The sequence below is a fragment of the Chiloscyllium punctatum genome, chromosome 28, assembly GCF_047496795.1.
Source record: "Chiloscyllium punctatum isolate Juve2018m chromosome 28, sChiPun1.3, whole genome shotgun sequence".
NCBI lineage: Eukaryota > Metazoa > Chordata > Chondrichthyes > Orectolobiformes > Hemiscylliidae > Chiloscyllium > Chiloscyllium punctatum.
The window spans coordinates 83,262,653-83,284,117 of record NC_092766.1 but is presented as its reverse complement, the minus strand read 5'-3'; the positions used below and the strand labels follow the sequence as shown (position 1 = coordinate 83,284,117).

The 21,465-nt window shown below is 53.1% G+C and overlaps 1 long non-coding RNA gene across 2 annotated transcripts in view; it reads left to right on the top strand.

Moving 5' to 3' along the window:
- Positions 1 to 21,465, top strand: part of LOC140453863 (uncharacterized) — a 38,678-nt gene that overhangs the window by 1,779 nt on the left and 15,434 nt on the right. Inside the window, exons 2-3 of one of the 2 annotated variants that reach the window (XR_011952520.1) lie at positions 1,132 to 1,254; positions 6,530 to 6,648. This is a non-coding gene — a long non-coding RNA (uncharacterized lncRNA). Of the gene's footprint in view, positions 1 to 1,131; positions 1,255 to 6,529; positions 6,649 to 21,465 lie in introns of those variants that run through there. The other variant, XR_011952521.1, reaches the window with a different exon arrangement.

Here is a 21,465-nt window from a genome sequence, read left to right as displayed (position 1 = left end):
TGGGACACAACCCCTCCCTGTTGCAATCTCCCCTGGGGCCTTACCCATCCTGCTGTGGAACACAACCCGTCCCCAGTACAGACTCCCCTCGGGCCTTACCCATCCTGCTGTGGGGGACACGCTCCCCTGTACAGATTCCCGTCCGGCCTCACCCACCCTAACGTGGGATACAATGCCTCCCCGGTACAGATTTCCCTCGGACATTACCCATCCCGGTTCCAGACTTGTCCAAGGCCTTACCCATCCTGCTGTGGGACATGACCATTTCCCGGTACAGAGTCCGCTTGGGCCTTACCCATCCTGCTGTGGGACACAACCCCTGTCCGGTACAGAGTCCCCTTGGGCCTTACCCATCCTGCTGTGGGACACAACCCCTGTCCGGTACAGAGTCCGCTCGGGCCTTGCCCATCCTGCTGAGGGACACAACCCCTGTCCGGTACAGAGTCCCCTTGGGCCTTACCCATCCTGCTGTGGGACACAACCCCTGTCCGGTACAGAGTCCCCTTGGGCCTTACCCATCCTGCTGAGGGACACAACCCCTGTCCGGTACAGAGTCCCCTTGGACCATACCCATCCTGCTGTGGGACACAACCCCTGTCCGGTACAGAGTCCCCTTGGGCCTTACCCATCCTGCTGAGGGACACAACCCCTGTCCGGTACAGAGTCCCCTTGGACCATACCCATCCTGCTGAGGGACACAACCCCTGTCCGGTAATGAGTCCCCTCGGGCCTTACCCATCCTGCTGTGGGACAGGTTGACAATTGTATTGAATAGAATCCCTCCAGTGTGGAATCAGGCCCTTGGTCCAGCAAGTCCACACCGACCCACGATACATACACTGCTCAAAATAGCTTCAAAGTACATAGAAAATGTGATCACTGAATTGGTTAAAATCTCCGCAGTTACATTGGGCAATTTAAAAGTCTCGCTGTATTGGTGATATGTTCCTTTTCTTCAAACAGGTAACATTTTTATTAAAGCAACAGATGTTCATTGTGAGAGTGTCTCTGTTAAACTAGAATCTGTTCTGTTCTCTGTGTAACAGGCTGTTGTTGTGTGCGATGGACTGTCACTAACAGTGTAATTGACCTGTGAATCCTTGATCAGGTTTCCTTTGTCTGTAAATCTAGTGATCAGTGAACTACACATCCACTCTTCTTCGCGAAAACAAAGAATCATTTCTCAATGAAAAAATGGCACATCACAAGGCTATTTCATGGATTTTTGGCACACCCCACCGACCAGTGTATCTGGTAAGTCTGTTTCCAGAATAATTCTGAACTCGATCTGTAACTCTGACAGTATCTGTATTGCTTGTCAGTTGGTGGAGAATTCAGCCTCTTTATTCTGAGCTGTTGTGATGCAGGCGGTGGCTTCATTCTGTCTCTGCCAAGCTTGTTTTCTCCTTCTGCTGTGATTCTGGGAGATTCCTTTCTGCAGGTTAGAATATTCAGTGACTGAACATTGAATGATTTTGACTCTAACAGAGCAGTGGCCTTGTTTTCAGCTAATTATTCACTTTCCATTTCCTGGTTGTGTTGAATGCTCAGAGCCTGTTTCTGTAACAATGTTTCCATTCACTTGTGTTGGAGTCACTGACAGCCACGTGGTCAGTCAGTTTCAGGCTGATGGATCAGTTTCTCTGTCCTATTAGATGGTGGTCACTTGCTCAGTTTCCGATGGTTCACCTCAGTGTCAGTCCATCAGCTGCTGAAACCCTCCATCCAGCATTTGTTCCCTCTGACCATGACTACCCAACACAGTCCCAGCTTGTCTCCCACATTCTACCTCCATATATTCATGATCACCTCAGATTCTACTGTCTGTGTCCTTACAGCGAGTCACGTAGGTCATCCACCTCCATTTCACGCTGCTCTACATTACATTCACTCCAAATGTTATTTCAGAATTCCATTCATTGTGTTTAAATACACCCCTGATCTTGTCCAGTCCAAATATCCAGGTTCCATCAGGTAGGTGGGTGTCCGCGTGGTCGGGTTGGAGCAACAGCAGGACACACTGAGGATCATACAGGGGATAAAGATGGGGTTGGATGCGGATGTTTAAGAAGAGAGAGCTGGTGTATTGTTGGGAATAGCTTCTCAGGGGAGTAGCACAGCGGTAGCCAGGTCTATAACACCACAACTCAATGGCCTGAGTTATCGGGAGAGGTTGGACAAGCTGGGACATTTTTCTTCAGAGCATAGGAGACATAAGGGAGATCTTATAGAAATGTATATGATCATGAGAAGCATGGATAGGGTGAATGCATTCAGTCTTTTTCCCAGGGTTGAAGAATTGAAGACTAGAGCGCATCAGCTTAAGGTTAGAGGGGAAAGAATAAAAGGGAACGTTAGCAGCAACTTTCTTACACAGATGCTGATTCTCATACGGAATGAGCTGTCAGTGGAGGTGGCTGAGGCAGGTACATTAACAACATTTAAGAGGCATTTGGACAGATACATGGGTAGGAAAGGATTAGAAGGATATGGGGCATGGGCAGGGAAATGGGGTTGCCATGGATGGACATTATGGTTGCCAGGGATCAGTCTGGCTCCTAGGGCCTCTCTCTGTGCTGTAGGACTCTATGTCTCTATAACTGACTCTGCTGTAGAACAGGGTCGGGCAAAATCCAAGGGAGCGAAAATAGGAGGAGAGCTGCTAGTTGGGGGCATAGACAGGTGTTACTGTGGCTGTGTCCAAGACTCCAGGATGGGGTCTTGTATCCCTGGTGCCTGGGTCAAGGACATCTCTGAGCATTTGCATCTGAATTGGGAGAATGGGAGACCAGAGGTCATGGTGCACATTGCTACCAATGACACGGGTAGAAAGAGGGATGAGATCCTGAGCAGTAAGCACAGGAAGTAGGGAACGACTGAAAAGCAGGACCTTGAGGGTAGTAATAACTGCGTTACCACCAGTCCCATGTGCTTGTGAGATAAGGAATTGAAAGATAGCAGAGATGAATGCATGGCTGAAGAGCTGGTAGAGGGGGAGAGTTTCAGGATCTTGGATCATTGGAACCTCTTCTGAAGCAGGGGGTGACCTGAACTAGAGGGGAACTGATATCCTCACAGGGAGGATCGCTCCTGCTACAAGGGAAGGGTTTAACCTAGAATGGCAAGGGCATGAGAACCACAGTAGCAGGGCAGCACATTGTGGGGGCTCGGGATGAGGACGGAAGGAAGGAAGATGTAAACGAGTCAATCAGAAAGGGAATACAGAGAAATGAACACCATAGTACGAATGGGCTGAAGTGTGTTAATTTCAACACAAGGAGCAACGTAGCTAAGGTAGATAAACTCCGATCCGATATTGTGACCATTCCAGAAATTTGGTTGGGAGAAGCACAGAACTGGCTGCTCAACACTTCAGGGTTTCATTGTTTCAGAATGAGCCTGGCCAGGTGACTGACCTTTTAGAGGGAGACCATTTTGGAAACAGTGATCACAACTTAAGTTTTTTTAAGGTAGCTACGAATAAGGATACGGACAGGACCCTGAGGGATTTTTCTAAATTATGGGATTGAAAATGATGTCAGTATTAGACAGGAGCTAGGCAGTGTTAACTGGGAGCAGCTGTCATCAGACAATGCCACATTGGGCACGTGGGAGTTAGTTAAAGCTTTCTGATCAGAGTTCATGACCAGCATGTTTCAGGAGGGAGGAGAAACAAGGCTGGCAATGTAAGGGCTCCTTGGATAACGAGGGAGGCTGGGAATTTAGTCAGAAGGGAGAAAAAAACAAATTTTTTGAAGCTAGAATTGGCATGGCATGTGAGAAATGTGTAAAACAAAAGCTCAAAGGAACCCAAACAGGGAATGAGCAGAGCAAGGAGGAGCCATGCCCTTCACAAGTAGGGTTAAAGTGAATCCCAAATCGTTCTGGAGATAATTACCCACAAGAGGATATGAACATGGATCGTTACAGCACAGTACAGGCCTTTTGACCCTCACTGTGGGACCGACCTGTGAAAATAATCTGATGCCTATCTAACAGACACCCTTCCAATATTACCCATATGGATGTCCAATGCCCATTTAAATGCCCTTTGCGTCGGTGATTCTACTACTGTTGCAGGCAGGCGTTCCACGTGCCTACTGCACTCTGAGTGAAGAAAGTACCCCTAATATCTGTCCTTAATCTATCAGCCCTCAATTCAAACAATGTCCTCTCATGTTAGCCTTCACCATTCGCGGAAAAAATAGCTACCCGATCTAACCCTCTGATTATCTTATACATCTCAATTAAGTCACCTCTCGACCTTCTTCTCTCCAACTAAAATAGCCTCCATTCCCTCAGCCTTTCCTTGTAAGACCTTCCTTTCATACCAGGCCATATCCCAGTAAATCTCCTCTGAACCCTTCCCACAGCTTCCACATAACCAGGAAGAAGGTCAGGCCAGTCAAGTCTAAAGGAAGGAACTTGTGCTTGAAGTCACTGGAAGTGGGCGAGATCCTAAATAATTACTTTGCATCGGCATTCACCCAGGAAAAGGATATAGAGGATACTGAGATTTGTGTGGAGCAGGCTAATGTGCTCGGGCAATTTTGAGGTCGAGAAAAAAGCGTTGGATTTCTTGAAGAGCATTAAAGTGGATTAATCCCGAGGGCCAGATGGTAACTACCCCAGGTTATTGAGAGAGGCAAGACAGGAGATTTTTGGGGCCCTGGCCAAGATTTTTGAGTCCTCGCTAGCCACTGGAAAGGTCGTAGAGGACTGGTGTTCCTCTCTTCAAGAAGGGAAATAGGGACAATCCAGGAAATTATAGCCCGGTGAGTCTCACCTCAGTGGTTGGGAATCTTTGGACAGAATTCTTATGGATAGGATTTATGTGCATTTGGGAAAGAATGGCCTAATTGGGGACAGTCAGCGCAGCGTCATGAGATGCACAGGGTTAACGGTCAAAATGTTCTACCCAGAGCTGAAATATCTTTACTACGGAACATGCATTTAAGGTGAAAGAGGGAGAGCTCAAAGGAGATGTGAGGGCTAATATGTTTTCCTCAGAGAGTGGTAGGAATCTGGAACATGCTGCCAGGGATGGTATAGGAGGCAGATATGAGACGGGGTGTTGAAGGGATTTTTGGGTAAGCATGTGGATATGCAAGGATGTGGAACAAAGATAGGCAGAAAGGATGAGTTTAATTTGGTGTCACATTCAGCATAACATTACGGGCTGAAGGGCCCGTTCCTGTGCTGTACTTTGTTGTGTTTCTTTTGTTACAATATGACGGTGAACCCCTCTGTTAATTAAACCAAACACCCAGAAAAGTTCACCTCACCACGTAATCTGTTAAAGTCTGAGTGACAGAAAACTCACAAATTCCACTATTTAAAGAAAATAGCATCAAATTATTTTTAACTTGAAAAGTGAATATTAAACAACTAATCATAAATCTAAGCTCCCTCTTTCTCTTCACTGTTTATTATCTGCCTCCAGCTATATAACAATATGTTATTTCAATAAGACACTTATTAAAATTACATCAACTTAATTTCAAAAGTACATAGCGCCTCTTGTCTTTTGTGTCTTTCTTCGTCTGTATGAGGATCTCCCTGGGCCGTTGTCTTCTTTTATTCTGAGTATGTTTCACATGAAAAGGTACCCTTTGATTGAGAGACTTTCCTAATTTCTTGGCGAGCAAGATGTTAACTCTCCCAGACAGCAGTTACTCTCTGACCAATTTTTAAAAGGTCTGCACTTTATATGCTCCCAACAGATCATCTCATTGGCTTGATGCTGGCAAAACAATAAATACAAATTCAATTGGGTTTTGGAATCTTGGGGTATAATTTAAACTGATAGATTAAATTTGAATTATTGTCAAAACAGCAACCAACTCCGGTCTATATTTCACAGCCAAATGTTACATTTGTTTGCTTTCCCAGTACACTCTGGGATTGCTGGCCAGTCATATACGGTACACAGGTAGTTATAAGCTCTCAGTTCAGAAGAGTGTTCTCTCCCTCTTAAAGATACAGTACACACCTTCAACTTTATAACACTTTGAGTATTATCTTATCAGCAAGTTCATTTATTAAAGTGACAAGCAGCAGATTGTTTACATGACCTTTTTGGCTTCACATTTCAATTTCAACATAGAACAATGGCTTGTGTTTGTGAGAAGATCATGTTGCTGTGTGCAACAGACTGTCACTAATAAGATTATGCTCCCGATAACACAGATTTCCTTTGTCTGTAAATTCTGCACGAAGTGATTTGAACACCTGGAAAGGGATTTGGTTTTCCAATGTGATTTCCATCAATGCACTTATTGGAACCTCAGGCAGACAGACGGACACAGATGGTTGCAAATTTGTTTTCCTCACTGAAGGAAGCACACATTGCCATCAGAGTGTTTGTAACAGAGGGGCACCGGCTTATTCCTGATTCTGGAGATTGTTGACTAAGTGGGTGAGATTCAGAGATCCTGTACTGCATGTGATAAGAGCTGTTTTCATGGAACTGGATGTTATGACCAAAGAGATTGGCAGGATTGATGTTGGCAGCTGTCTCTGCTGTTAGGAATCTAGAACAATGGGTCACAGTCTCAGAAATGGAGAGCAGCCTGAGTGACTGAGATAAGAAGAAATGACTTCACTCAAACACCCGGGAATCTGTGATCATTTCCACTTCAAGAACAGAATCACTGACTACATTCCAGAGAATAATTTGCAATGTTTGCAATACAAAGTGGATCAAAAGATGTTGCAGAAACTGGGTGAGTTCTGAAAAGTTAACGATGATGCTACTAAAATGAACACAAATGCTGTGGCTGCTGGAAATTTGAAACAGACTGGCAGGTAATGTAGAGAGAGAGAGAAGCAGAGTTAATGTTTTCCATTTGATTAGATTAGTTACAGTATGGATTCAGGTCCTTCAGCCCAACAAGTCCACACCGACCCGTCGAAGCGCAACCCACACAGCACCATTCTCCTACATTTAACACTACAGCCAATTTAGCATGGCCAATTCAGCTAACCTGCACATCTTTGTGACTGTGGGAAGAAACCGGAGCACCCGGAGGAAACCCATGCAGACACGGGGAGAATGTGCAAACTCCACCCAGTCAGTCGCCTAAGGCGGGAAATGAACCCGGGTCTCTGGCGCTGAGAGACAGCAGTGCTAACCACTGTGCCACCATGCTGCCTACAAACTTTTAATCAGAACAAAAAATGTTATAAAGCTGCAGTCAGGCTCCTGGGGCTAAATGGTAACGTTCTGTCTGTGTTGCTAAAGTTTTTTTTGGGAGAAACAATCCCCTCATTTGCTTGACTGTGGCGCTGTGATTATGCTATTGAAACAGCAAGGACTATTTTTCTATGTCTCATTGATGTCTGGGTGTAAATTAGGGTCCGTTGTTCATCACTGACTCTGGAGGTAGTTCTGATATGTGGGAATATTCAATTTAAAATGTTGATCTTGCAAAACAGGAAGATTTTCTCCCAGACAGGGAATCAGACGTCCATTACTGATCCTCACTGACCATGACAAGACTCAAACCGAGAGATTTATTTTTGTGACTGACACACTCAGATGTGGTATACACTAGCTCACACAGTCCTGTCCTTCCACACACCCCAGTTTCTGGACTCTGAATCAGAGGATCTCGATGGAGAAACACTTCCAGCCATTGGGACAATTCAGGAGATACCCACGATACACATTCTCCCTCAGGGGGAATCCCTGAAAGGTGGTCTGTCAGGTTCACAATGGATATTTCTTTAATATTTGCTCAGTGAATTCCGAGAACAGAGAGATTGATTGGAGGCCCAGATTGTCAGCTTGAAGAGTAGTCACTGCATTGATGTAGAGAATGGAAGGGTATCATTTGGATTGTTCATTTCAGCCATTTGTAGAGGGGGCTATAGCTTTCATTGTGAGTGGGAGCTTGAGAGAAGCTGATTGATCGTGGTTGTGGGGATGTTTATACAACTTTCAGGAATGGATTAATACACCAGAGGAATGTGTCAGTGTTTCCAGGGGGATCCGAGGTGGGGGGGGTGAGGTGGGGGTAATGTGTCAATGTGTACAGGGGGCTCTCAGAGGCTGGGTGGGATGTACATCAATTTACAGGGGGCTCCTGTCCCCCCACCCACCCCCAACCGCGTCCAACGCTGCGCCCATCAACCACGTCTGACACCATCCCCCCAACCCCGCCCCCACAACGCCGTACCCCCAACCCCGTGCAACAACGTCCCCGCCCAACCCCGTGCAACGTCGTTCGCCACAACCCCGTTCCCCCAACTCCGTACCCGCCTCAACCCATTCCCCCCAACCCCGTGCAACACCGTCCCCCCAACCCCGTTCCCCCAACACCGTGCAACGCCATTCCCCCCAAGCCCATTCCCCCAACCCTGTGCAAACCCATTCCCCCCAACCCCGTACCCGTCCAACCCCGTGCAACGCCGTTCCCGCCCAAACCCACCCAAATCCGTCCCCAACCCTGTGCAATGCACCTCCCCCAACCCCGTTCCCTCAACCTCGTGAAACGCCGTCCCCCAACCCGTGCAATGCCGTCCCCAACCCAAACCTGTTCCCCCCAACCCCGTCCCCCCAGCCTTGTGCAATGCCATTCCCCCAACCCCGTTTCCCCTCAACCCCGTCCGCCCAACCTCGTGCAACGCCGTTCCCCCCAACCTCGTGCAACGCCGTTCCCCCTAACCCAGAGTAAAGCTGTCCCCCCAACCCCGTCCCCCCAGCCTTGTGCAATGCCATTCCCCCAACCCCGTTTCCCCTCAACCCCGTCCGCCCAACCTCGTGCAACGCCATTCCCCCCCAACCCCGTGCAACACCGTCCCCTCCCAAAACCGTTCCCCAAACCCATTCAACACCGTCCCCCCAACCCCGAGCAACGCCGTTCCCCCCAACCCCGTTCCCCCCAACCCCATGTAGCACCGTCCCCCCAACCCCGTGCAAAGCGGTTCCTCCAACCCCGTGCAACGCTGTACCCTCCAACCAAGTTCCCCCAACCCTGTGCAACATCGTACCCCCCAACGCCGTTCCCCCAACGCCATCCCCCCAACCATGTGCAACACCGTCCTCTCTAACACCGTACCCCAACCCCGTGCAATGCCGTTCCTCCCCAACCCCATTCCCCCCAACCATGTCCCCCCAACCCTGTGCAACGCCGTTCCCCCCAACCCCGTGCAATGCTGTTCCCCCCACAACGCCGTTCCCCTAACCCCATGCAACACTGTCCCCCCCAACACCGTCCCACCAACCCTGTGCAACACTGTTACCCCCAACGGTATGCAACGCTGTTCCCGTCAACCCTCTCCAACGCTGTTCCCCCAATGCCATTCCCCCAACCCAGTGCAATGCCGTTCCCCACAACGCCGTTCCCCCCAACCCCGTGCAACGCCGTTCCCCCCAACCCTGTGCAACACCGTTCCCATTAACCCCGTTCAACTCAGTTCCCCCAATGCCATTCCCCCCAACCCCGTGCAACACCATTCCCCCCCAACCCCGTGCAACGCCGTTTCCCCAACCCTGTGCAACGCCATTGCCCCCAACCCCATGCAATGCCAACTGTCCGACCCCATTCCCCCAACCCCGTTCAACACCGTTCCCCCCCACTCCGTGCAACGCCGTCCCCCCAACCCCATGCAATGCCATCCCCACAATGCCGTCCCCAACCCCGTGCAATGCCGCCCCCCCACAACGTGCAACGCCATTCCCCCCAACCCCGTGCAACGCGGTTCCCCCCCAACCCCGTGCAACGTGGTTCCCCCCAACCCCGTGCAAAGCGGTTCGCCCCCAACCCCGTGCAACGCGGCACCCCCCCAACCCCGTGCAACGCAGCACCCCGCCAACCCCGTGCAACGTGGTTCCCCCCCAACCCCGTGCAACGCGGCACCCCCCCAACCCCGTGCAACGCAGCACCCCGCCAACCCCGTGCAACGCGGTTCCCCCCCAACCCCGTGCAACGCGGCACCCCCCCAACCCCGTGCAACGCAGCACCCCGCCAACCCCGTGCAACGCGGTTCCCCCCAACCCCGTGCAACGCGGTTCCCCCCAACCCCGTGCAACGCGGTTCCCCCCAACCCCGTGCAACGCGGTTTCCCCCCAACCCCGTGCAACGCGGTTTCCCCCAACCCCGTGCAACGCGGTTTCCCCCAACCCCGTGCAACGCGGTTTCCCCCAACCCCGTGCAACGCGGTTTCCCCCAACCCCGTGCAACGCGGTTTCCCCCAACCCCGTGCAACGCGGTTTCCCCCAACCCCGTGCAACGCGGTTTCCCCCAACCCCGTGCAACGCGGTTTCCCCCAACCCCGTGCAACGCGGTTTCCCCCAACCCCGTGCAACGCGGTTTCCCCCAACCCCGTACAACGCGGTTTCCCCCAACCCCGTGCAACGCGGTTTCCCCCAACCCCGTGCAACGCGGTTTCCCCCAACCCCGTGCAACGCGGTTTCCCCCAACCCCGTGCAACGCGGTTTCCCCCAACCCCGTGCAACGCGGTTCCCCCCAACCCCGTGCAACGCGGTTCCCCCCCAACGCCGTGCAACGCGGCACCCCCCCCAACCCCGTGCAACGCGGCTCCCCCCCAACCCCGTGCAACGCGGCACCCCCCCAACCCCGTGCAACGCGGCACCCCCCCCAACCCCGTGCAACGCGGCACCCCCCCAACCCCGTGCAACGCGGCACCCCCCCCAACCCCGTGCAACGCGGCACCCCCCCAACCCCGTGCAACGTGGCACCCCCCCCAACCCCGTGCAACGCGGCACCCCCCCCAACCCCGTGCAACGCGGCACCCCCCCCAACCCCGTGCAACGCGGCACCCCCCCAACCCCGTGCAACGCGGCACCCCCCCCAACCCCGTGCAACGCGGTTCCCCCCAACCCCGTGCAACGCGGTTCCCCCCCAACGCCGTGCAACGCGGCACCCCCCCAACCCCGTGCAACGCGGCACCCCCCCAACCCCGTGCAACGCGGCACCCCCCCAACCCCGTGCAACGCGGCACCCCCCCAACCCCGTGCAACGCGGCACCCCCCCCAACCCCGTGCAACGCGGCACCCCCCCCAACCCCGTGCAACGCGGCACCCCCCCCAACCCCGTGCAACGCGGCACCCCCCCAACCCCGTGCAACGCGGCACCCCCCCAATCCCGTGCAACGCGGCACCCCCCCAACCCCGTGCAACGCGGCACCCCCCCAACCCCGTGCAACGCGGCACCCCCCCAACCCCGTGCAACGCGGCACCCCCCCAACCCCGTGCAACGCGGCACCCCCCCAACCCCGTGCAACGCGGCACCCCCCCCAACCCCGTGCAACGCGGCTCCCCCCCAACCCCGTGCAACGCGGTTCCCCCCCAACCCCGTGCAACGCGGTTCCCCCCAACGCCGTGCAACGCGGTTCCCCCAATGCCGTTTCCCCCCACCCCGTGCAACGCCATTCTCCCCCATCCCGTGCAACGCCATTTTCGTGTGTGAGAGAATCCCAGAGTGTGTGTGTTTCCCAGAGTGTGTGAGAGAGAGCCAATCCCAGAGTGTGTGTGAGTGGGACGGAATCCCAGAGTATGCGTGCGAGTTTCCCAGAGTGTGTGTTGAGAGAGGGAATCCCAGCGCGTGTGTCAGACTTGGAATCCCAGAGAGTCTCAGAGTGTGTGTGAGAGAATCCCAGAGTGTGTGAGAGAGAGTGAATGCCAGAGTACGAATGAGAGAATCCCAAAGTATGCGTGCAAGTTTCCCAGAGTCTGTATGTGAGAGGGAATGCCAGAGTGAGTGTTGAGAGAGGGAATCCCAGAGTGTGTGTGGGTTTCCACTAGTGTGTGAGAGAGATGGAATCCCAGAGTGTGAGAGAGAGAGGGAATCCCAGAGAGTCCCAGAGTGTGTGTGCGAGAGAATCCCAGAGTGTGTGTGAGAGTCAAATCCCAGAGTGTGTGCGAGTTGCACAGAGTGTTTATGCGAGAGAGAATCCCAGAGTGTGTGTGAGAGAGGGCATCCCAGAGAGTCCCAGAGTGTGTGTGTGAGAGAGAATCCCAGAGAGTTCCAGAGTGTGTGTGAGAGAGGGAATCCCAGAGAGTCCCAGAGTGTGTGTGAGAGAGGGAATCCACGAGTATGTGTGTGAGAGCGAGGCCCAGGGTGTGTGTGTGTGAGAGGGAGTCCCAGAGAGTGTGTGATAGAGGGAATCCAAGAGTGTATGAATCCGAGGGAGAGAGAAAATCTGAGGGAGTCCCAGCACGCGTGAGAGCGTGGGAGTCCCAGCGCGCGTGAGAGCGTGGGAGTCCCAGCGCGCGTGAGAGCATGGGAGTCCCAGCGCGCGTGAGAGCGTGGGAGTCCCAGCACGCGTGAGAGCGTGGGAGTCCCAGCGCGCGTGAGAGCGTGGGAGTGCCAGCGCGCGTGAGAGCGTGGGAGTCCTAGCGCGCGTGAGAGCGTGGGAGTCCCAGCGTACCCCAGAGTGTAAGAGAGAGAGCCAATCCCAGCGCGCCTCAGAGTATGTGAGAGGGAGAGCTAATCCCAGCGCGCCCCAGAGTATGTGAGAGGGAGAGCCAATCCCAGCGCGCCCCAGAGTATGTGAGAGGGAGAGCCAATCCCAGCGCGCCCCAGAGTATGTGAGAGGGAGAGACAATCCCAGCGCGCCCCAGAGTATGTGAGAGGGAGAGCCAATCCCAGCGAGCCCCAGAGTATGTGAGAGGGAGTCCCCGTGTGTGTGGGAGAGAAGGAATCCCAGAGAATCCCAGAGTGTGTATCAGAGAATCCCAGAGTGTGTGTGAGAGAATCCCAGAGTGTGTGTGAGAGAGGGCATCCCAGAGAGTCCCCGAGAGTGTGTGAAAGAGGGAATCCAAGAATGTGTGTGAGAGAGAGAGAGAATCCGAGAGAGTCCCAGAGTGTGTGAGAGAGAGGGAATCCCAGATGTGTGTGAGAGAGGGAATCCCAGAGAATCCCAGAGTTTGTGTGCGAGTTTCCCAGAGTGTGTATGTGAGAGGGAATCCCAGCGTGAGTGTTGAGAGTGGGAATCCCAGCGTGTGTGTGTGTGAGTGGGAATCCCAGCGTGTGTGTGTGTGAGTGGGAATCCCAGCGTGTGTGTGTGTGTGAGTGGGAATCCCAGCGTGTCCCAGAGTGTAAGAGAGAGAGCCAATCCCAGAGTGTGTGTGAGAGAGGTCATCCCTGAGAGTTCCAGAGTATGTGAGAGGGAGTCCCCGTGTGTGTGGGAGAGAAGGAATCCCAGAGAGTCCCAGAGTGTGTGAGAGAGAGTGAATCCCAGAGTGTGTGTGAGAGAATCCCAGAGTGAGAGAGAGAGAGGGAATCCCAGAGTGTGTTGGTGTGCGAGAATCCCAGAGTGTATGTGTGAGAGGGAATCCCAGAGTGTGTGTGTGAGAGGGAATCCCAGAGAGTCCCCGAGAGTTTTTGATAGAGGGAATCCAAGAGTGTGTGTGAGAGAGGGAATCCCAGAGAGTCCCAGAGTGTGTGTGAGTGAGGGAATCCCAGAGAGCCCCAGAGTGTGTGTGAGAGAGGGAATCCCAGAGTGTGTGTGAGAGAGGGAATACCAGAGTGTGTGTGAGAGAGGAAATCCCAGAGTGTGTAAGGAAATGCCACAGTGAGTAAGAGAGAGTCCCAGAGTATGTGAGACAGTCCCAGAAGCCTATGGTGTGTAAGGGAATCCCAAATGTAAGAGAGATTCCCTGAGTGTGCCAGAGTATGCGAGAGAATTCCAGTGTGTGTATAAGAGAATCACAGTGTCCCAGAGTGTGTCTGTGAGTGTCCCAGATTGTGTGTGAGAGAGAGAGGGGATCCCAGAGAGTCCCAGAGTGTGTGTGAGAGTGGGAATCCCAGAGGGTGTCTGAGAGAGGGAATCCCAGATTGTGCGTGAGAGAGGGAATTCCAGCGAGTCCCTGTGTGTGAGAGGGAATCGCAGAGTGTGTGTGAGGGAATCCCAGAGTATGTGTGAGAGTGTCCCAGAGTGGGAATCCCAGAATGTGTGAGAGAGAGGGAATGCCAGAGTGTGTGTGTGAGAGGGAATTCCAGAGAGTTCCAGGTTGTGTGTGAGAGAATCCCAGCGTGTGTGAGAGAGAGGGTATCCCAGAGTGTGTGTGATTGAGGGAATCCAAGAGTGTGTGTGAGACAGAGAGAGAATCCGAGAGAGTGGGAATCCCAGAGTGTGTGAGAGAGATGTAATCCCAGAGTGTGTGAGAGAGTAAACCCCAGAGTGTGTGAGAGTGAGGGAATCCCAGAGAGCCCCCGAGTGTGTGTGAGAGAGGGAATCCCAGAGAGCCCCCGAGTGTGTATGAGAGAGCCAATCCCCGAGTGTGTGTGAGAGAGGGAGTCCCCGAGTGTGTGTGAGAGAGGGAGTCCCCGAGTGTGTGTGAGAGAGGGAATCCCCGAGTGTGTGTGAGAGAGGGAGTCCCCGAGTGTGTGTGAGAGAGGGAGTCCCCGAGTGTGTGTGAGAGAGGGAATCCCCGAGTGTGTGTGAGAGAGGGAGTCCCCGAGTGTGTGTGAGAGAGGGAGTCCCCGAGTGTGTGTGAGAGAGGGCGTCCCCGAGTGTGTGTGAGAGAGGGCACCTCAGAGTGTGTGTGTGAGAGAGGGCATCCCAGAAAACCCCAGAGTGTGTGTGAGGGAGGGAATCCCACAGAGCCCCAGAGTGTGTGTGAGAGAGGGCATCCCAGAGTGTGTGTGAGAGAGGGCATCCCAGAGTGTGTGTAAGAGAGGGAGTCCCAGAGTGTGTGTGAGAGAGGGCATCCCAGAGTGTCCCAGAGTGTGTGTGAGAGAGGGCATCCCAGAGTGTGTGTGAGAGAGGGCATCCCAGAGTGTGTGTGTGAGAGAGGGCATCCCAGAGAGCCCGAGAGTATGTGTGTGAGAGGGAATCCCAGAGAGCCCCAGAGTGTGTGTGAGAGAGAGGGCATCCCAGAGAGCCCCAGAGTGTGTGTGTGAGAGGGAATCCCAGAGAGCCCCAGAGTGTGTGTGAGAGAGGGCATCCCAGAGTGTGTGTGAGAGAGGGAATCCCAGACTGTGTGTGAGAGAGGGCACCCCAGAGTATGTGCGTGAGAGAGGGCATCCCAGAGAGCCCCAGAGTGTGTGTGAGGGAGGGAATCCCAGAGAGCCCCAGAGTGTGTGTGAGAGAGGGCATCCCAGAGAGTGTGTGTGAGGGAGGGCACCCCAGAGAGTGTGTGTGAGGGAGGGCACCCCAGTGAGCCCCAGAGTGTGTGTGCGGGAGGGAATCCCAGAGTCTGTGTGTGCGGGAGGGAATCCCCGAGTGTGTGGGATAGAAGGAATCCCCGAGTGTGTGGGATAGAAGGAATCCCCGAGTGTATGTGAGAGGGAATCCCAGAGAGTCCCCGAGAGTGTGTGCTAGAGGGAATCCAAGAGTGTGTGTGAGCGAGAGAGAATCCGAGAGAGTCCCAGATTGTGTGAGAGAGTGGGAATTCCAGTGTGTGTGCGAGTTTCCCAGAGTGTGTGTGAGAGAGGGAATCCCTGAGTGTGTGTGTGAGAGAATCCCAAAGTGTGTGTGAGAGTCGGAATCCCAGAGTGTGTGACATTTTCCCGAGTGTGTGTGAGAGAGGGAATCCCAGAGAGACACAGATTGTGTTTGAGAGAATCCCAGCGTGTGTGTGAGAGAGGGAATCCCTGTGTGTGTGTGAGAGAGAATCCCAAAGTGTGTGAGAGAGAGGGAATCCCAGAGTGTGTGCGTGAGCGAATCCTAGACTGTGTGTGAGAGTCGGAATCCCAGAGTGTTTATGAGAGAGGGAATCCCAGAGTATGAATGAGAGAATCCCAAGGTGTGTGTGGTGAGTTTCCCGGAGTGTGTATGTGAGAGGGAATGCCAGAGTGAGTGTTGAGAGAGGGAATCCCAGAGAGTGTGTGTGAGAGAGGGAATCCCAGAGAGTGTGTGTGAGAGAGGGAATCCCAGAGTGTCAGAGGGAATCCCAGAGTGCGTGTGAGAGAGGTCAAATCCCAGAGTGTGTGAGAGAGAGGGAATCCCAGAGAGTCCCAGAGTGTGGGTAAGAGTGGAAAACCCGGAGTGTTTGAGGGAATTCCCAGAGTGTGTGAGAGAAACCCAGGGTGTTTGGGCGAGGGTCCTAGCGTCCCAGATTGTGTAAGGGAATCCCAGAGAGTCCCAGAATGTGAGAGAGGGAATTCCAAATTGTGTGTGTGTGTGTGTGAGAGAGAATCCCAGAGTGTGTGTGTGGATTTCCCAGAGTGTGTTTGGGAGAGGGGATCCCAGAGTGTGTGTGAGCTGAAGGGAATCTCAGAGAGTCCCTGAGTGTGTGTGAGAGTGGGAATCCCAAAGTGTGAGAGAAAGTTAGAATCCCAGAGTGTGTGTGTGAGTTTCCCAGAGTGTGTGTGTGAGAGGGCATCCCAGAGTGTGTGTGTGAGAGGGCATCCCAGAATGTGTGTGAGAGTGGAAATCCCAGAGTGTGTGAGAGCGGGAATCCCAGAGTGTGTAAGAGAACCTCAGAGCGTGTAACGAAGTCCCACAGTGAGTAAGAGAGAGTCCCAGAGTAAGTGAGAGAGTCCCAGAAGCCTGTGGTGTGGAAGGGCATCCCAAATGTAAGAGAGATTTCCTGAGTGTGCCAGAGTATGCGAGAGAATTCCAGTGTGTGTAAGAGAATCACAGTGTCTGTGAGTGTGTCTGTGAGTGTCCCAGATTGTTTGTGAGAGAGAGAGGGGATCCCTGAGAGTCCCAGAGTGTGTGTGAGAATGGGAATCCCAGAGGGTGTCTGAGAGAGGGAATCCCAGATTGTGTGTGAGAGAGGGAATTCCAGCGAGTCTCTGTGTGTGAGAGGGAATCCCAGAGTATGTGTGAGAGTGTCCCAGAGTGGGAATCCCAGAGTGTGTGAGAGAGAGGGAATGCCAGAGTGTGTGTGTGAGAGGGAATTCCAGAGAGTTCCAGGTTGTGTGTGAGAGAATCCCAGCGTGTGTGAGAGAGAGGGTATCCCAGAGTGTGTGAGAGAGGGAATCCCAGAGAGTCCCAGTGTGTGTGTGTGAGCGAATCCCAGACTCTGTGAGTGCCGGAATCCCAGAGTGTGTATGCGAGTTTCACAGAGCGTTTGTGCGAGAGGGAGTCCCAGGGTGTGTGAGAGAGGGAATCCCAGAAGTGTGTGAGAGAGGGCATCCCAGGGTGTGTGGGAGAGAGGGCATCCCACAGAATCCAGGAGTGTGTTTGTGTGTGAGAGAATCCCAGAATGTGTGTGTGAGAGAGGGAATCCCAGAGTGCGTTTGAGTGAGGGAATCCCAGAGAGTGTGTGAGAGAGGGATTTCCAAAGGGTGTGTGTGAGAGAGGGATTCCCAGAGGGTGTGTGTGAGAGAGGGAATCCCAGAGTGTGTGAGAGAAAGGGAATCCCAGAGTATGATTGAGAGAATCCCAAAGTATGCGTGTGAGTTTCCCAGAGTGTGTATGTGAGAGGGAATTCCAGAGAGTCCCCGAGAATGTGTGATAGAGGGACTCCAAGGGTGTGTGTGAGCGAGAGAGAATCCGGGAGAGTCCCAGATTGTGTGAGAGAGTGGGAAATCCAGTGTGTGTGCGAGTTTCCCAGAGTGTGTGTGTGTGAGAGGGAATCCCATAGTTTGTGAGAGAGACGGAATCCCAGAGTGCGTGTGAGAGAGGGAATCCCAGAGAGTCCCAGAGTGTGTATGAGAGAATACCAGCGTGTGTGTGAGAGAGGGAATCCCAGAGTGTGTGAGAGAGCAGAAATCCCAAATTGTGTGTGAGAGGGAATCCCAGACTGTGTGTGAGAGTCGGAATCCCAAAGTGTGTATGAGAGGGGGAATCCCAGAGTACGAATGGGAGAATCCCAAAGCGTGTGTGCGAGTTTCCCAGAGTGTGTATGTGAGAGGAATGCCAGAGTGAGTTTGTGTGAGAGAGGGAATCCCCGAGTGTGCGTGAGAGAGGGAATCCCAGAGTGTGTGTGAGACAGGGAATCCCCGGGTGTGCGTGAGAGGGGGAATCCCCGAGTGTGCGTGAGAGAGGGAATCCCCGAGTGTGCGTGAGAGGGGGAATCCCCGACTGTGCATGAGATTATTCCAGAGTGTGGGAGAGAGAGGGAATCCCAGAGAGTCCCAGAGTGTGTGTGAGAGAGGGGGAATCCCAGAGTATGTCAGAGAGAGAGAATCCCAGAGAGTCCCAGTGTGTGAGAGAGGGAATCCCAGAGCGTGTGAGAGAGGGAATCCCAGAGTGTGTGTGAGAAGGCAAATCCCAGAGTGTGTGTGAGAGAGGGAATCCCAGAGTGTGTGTGAGAGAGAGGGAGTCCCAGAGTGTGGGTAAGAGTGGCAATCCCAGAAGGTTTGAGGGAATTCCCAGAGTGTGTGAGAGAAACCCAGGGTGTGTGGGCGAGGGTCCTAGCGTCCCAGGTTGTGTAAGGGAATCCCAGAGAGTCCCAGAATCTGAGAGAGAGAATCCCAGAGTGTGTGTGTGGGTTTCCCAGAGTGTGTTTGAGAGAGGGGATCCTAGAGTGTGTGTGAGCTGAAGGGAATCTCAGAGTCCCTGAGTGTGTGTGAGAGTGGGAATCTCAAAAAGAGAGAGAAAGTTAGAATCCCAGAGTGTGTGTGTGAGTTTCCCAGTGTGTATGTGAGAGAGAATCCGAGATTGTGTGTGAGAGAATCCCAGAGTGTGTGTGAGAGAGGGAATCCCAGAGTGTGTGTGAGAGAGGGTATCCCAGAGTGTGTGTGAGAGCGGGAATCCCAGAGTGTGTAAGGGAATCTCAGTGTGTCCCCGAGTTTGTTAGGGATTCCTAGAGTGTGTGAGAGAGAATTGTAGAGCATATAAGGGAATCCCACAGTGAGTAAGAGAGAGTCCCAAAGTAAGTGAGAGAGTCCCAGAAGCCTATGGTGTGTAAGGGAATCCCAAATGTAAGAGAGATTCCCTGAGTGTGCCAGAGTGTGCGAGAGAATTCCAGTGTGTGTAAGAGAAGCACAGTGTCCCAGAGTGTGTCTGTGAGAGTCCCAGTGTGTGTGTGAGAGAGTCCCAGAGTGTGTGTGAGAGAGCCAATCCCAGAGTGTGCGTGAGAGAGGAAATCCCAGACAGTCCCAGAGTGTGTGTGAGAGAGGGAATCCCAGACAGTCCCAGAGTGTGTGTGTAGGGAATCCAAGAGTGTGTGTGAGAGAGGGGGTCCCAGAGTGTGTGTGAGAGAGGGAGTACCAGACTCTGTGAGTGTCGGAATCCCAGAGTGTGTATGCGAGTTTCACAGAGCGTTTGTGAGTGAGGGAGTCCAAGCGTGTGTGTGAGAGAGGGAATCCCCGAGTGTGTGTGAGGGAGGGAATCCCAGAGAGCCCCAGAGTGTGTGTGAGGGAGGGCACCCCAGAGTGTGTGTGAGGGAGGGCACCCCAGAGTGTGTGTGAGGGAGGGCACCCCAGAGTGTGTGTGTGAGAGGGAATCCCAGAGAGCCCCAGAGTGTGTGTGAGGGAGGGAATCCCAGAGAGCCCCAGAGTGTGTGTGTGAGAGGGAATTCCAGAGAACCCCAGAGTGTGTGTGAGGGAGGGAATCCCAGAGAGCCCCAGAGTGTGTGTGAGGGAGGGAATCCCAGAGAGCCGCAGAGTGTGTGTGTGTGTGAGAGGGAATCCCAGAGCGCCCCAGAGTGTGTGTGAGGGAGGGAATCCCAGAGAGCCCCAGTGTGTGTGAGGGAGGGAATCCCCGAGTGTGTGGGATAGAAGGAATCCCAGAGTGTGTGTGAGAGAGGGAATCCCAGAGTATGAATGAGAGGATCCCAAAGTATGCGTGTGAGTTTCCCAGAGTGTGTATGTGAGAGGGAATCCCAGAGAGTCCCCGAGAGTGTGTGCTAGAGGGAATCCAAGAGTGTGTGTGAGCGAGAGAGAATCCGAGAGAGTCCCAGATTGTGTGAGAGTGTGGGAAATCCAGTGTGTGTGCGAGTTTCCCAGAGTGTGTGTGTGAGAGAGGGAATCCCTGAGTGTGTGTGTGAGAGAATGCAAAGAGAGATAGGGAATCCCATAGTATGTGAGAGAGACGGAATCCCAAAGTGTGTGTGAGAGAGGGAATCCCAGAGTGTGTATGAGAGAATCCCAGAGCGTCTGTGACATTTTCCCGAGTGTGTGTGACAGAGGGAATCCCAGAGAGACCCAGATCGTGTTTGAGAGAATCCCAGCGTGTGTGTGAGAGAGGGAATCCCTGAGTGTGTGTGTGAGAGAATCCCAAAGTGTGTGAGAGAGAGGGAATCCCAGTGTGTGTGAGAGAGCTGGAATCCCAGAGTGTGTGCGTGAGCGAATCCAAGACTGTGTGTGAGAGTCGGAATCCCAGAGTGTGTATGAGAGAGGGAATCCCAGAGTATGAAGGAGACAATCCCAAGGAGTGTGTGCGAGTTTCACAGAGTGTGTATGTGAGACGGAATGCCAGAGTGAGTGTTGAGAGTAGGGATCCCAGAGAGTGTGTGAGAGAGGGAATCCCAGAGAGTGTGTGTGAGAGAGGGAATCCCAGAGAGTGTGTGTGAGAGAGGGAATCCCAGAGAGTGTGTGAGAGAGGGAATCCCAGAGTGTGTGTGAGAGAGAGAAAACCAGAGTGTGTGTGCGAGAGAGAGAAAACCAGAGTGTGTTTGTGAGAGAGAATCCAAGAGAGTCCCAGAGTGTCAGAGGGAATCCCAGAGTGCGTGTGAGAGAGGGCCAATCCCAGAGTGTGTGAGAGAGAGGGAATCCCAGAGAGTCGCAGAGTGTGGGTAAGAGTGGAAATCCCAGAGTGTTTGAGGGAATTCCCAGAGTGTGTGAGAGAAACCCAGGGTGTTTGGGCGAGGGTCCTAGCGTCCCAGATTGTGTAAGGGAATCCCAGAGAGTCCCAGAATATGAGAGAGGGAATTCCAGTGTGTGTGTGTGTGTGTGTGTGTGTGTGTGTGTGTTTGTGAGAGAATCCCAGAGTGTGTGTGAGGGTTTCCCAGAGTGTGTTTGAGAGAGGGGATCTCAGAGTGTGTGTGAGCTGAAGGGAATTTCAGAGAGTCCCTGAGTGTGTGTGAGAGTGGGAATCCCAAAGTGTGAGAGAAAGTTAGAATCCCAGAGTGTGTGTGTGAGTTTCCCAGTGTGTTTGTCAGAGAGGGCATCCCAGAATGTGTGTGAGAGAGGGAAACCCAGAGTGTGTGTCAGAGTGGAAATCCCAGTGTGTGTGAGAGCGGGAATCCCAGAGTGTGTAAGAGAACCTCAGAGCGTGTAAGAAAATCCCACAGTGAGTAAGAGAGAGTCCCAGAGTAAGTGAGAGAGTCCCAGAAGCCTATGGTGTGTAAGGGAATCCCAAATGTAAGAGAGATTCCCTGAGTGTGCCAGAGTATGCGAGAGAATTCCAGTGTGTGTAAGAGAATCACAGTGTCCCAGAGTGTGTCTGTGAGTGTCCCAGATTGTGTGTGAGAGTCCCAGAGGGTGAGAGAGAGAGGTAATCCCAGAGAGTCCCAGTGTGTCAGAGAGGGAATCCCAGAGTGTGTGTGTGATAGTGAATCCCAGAGCGAGCGAGAGAGGGAATCCCCGAGTGTGTGTGAGAGAGGGAATCCCCGAGTGTGTGTGAGAGAGGGAATCCCCGAGTGTGTTTGAGAGAGGG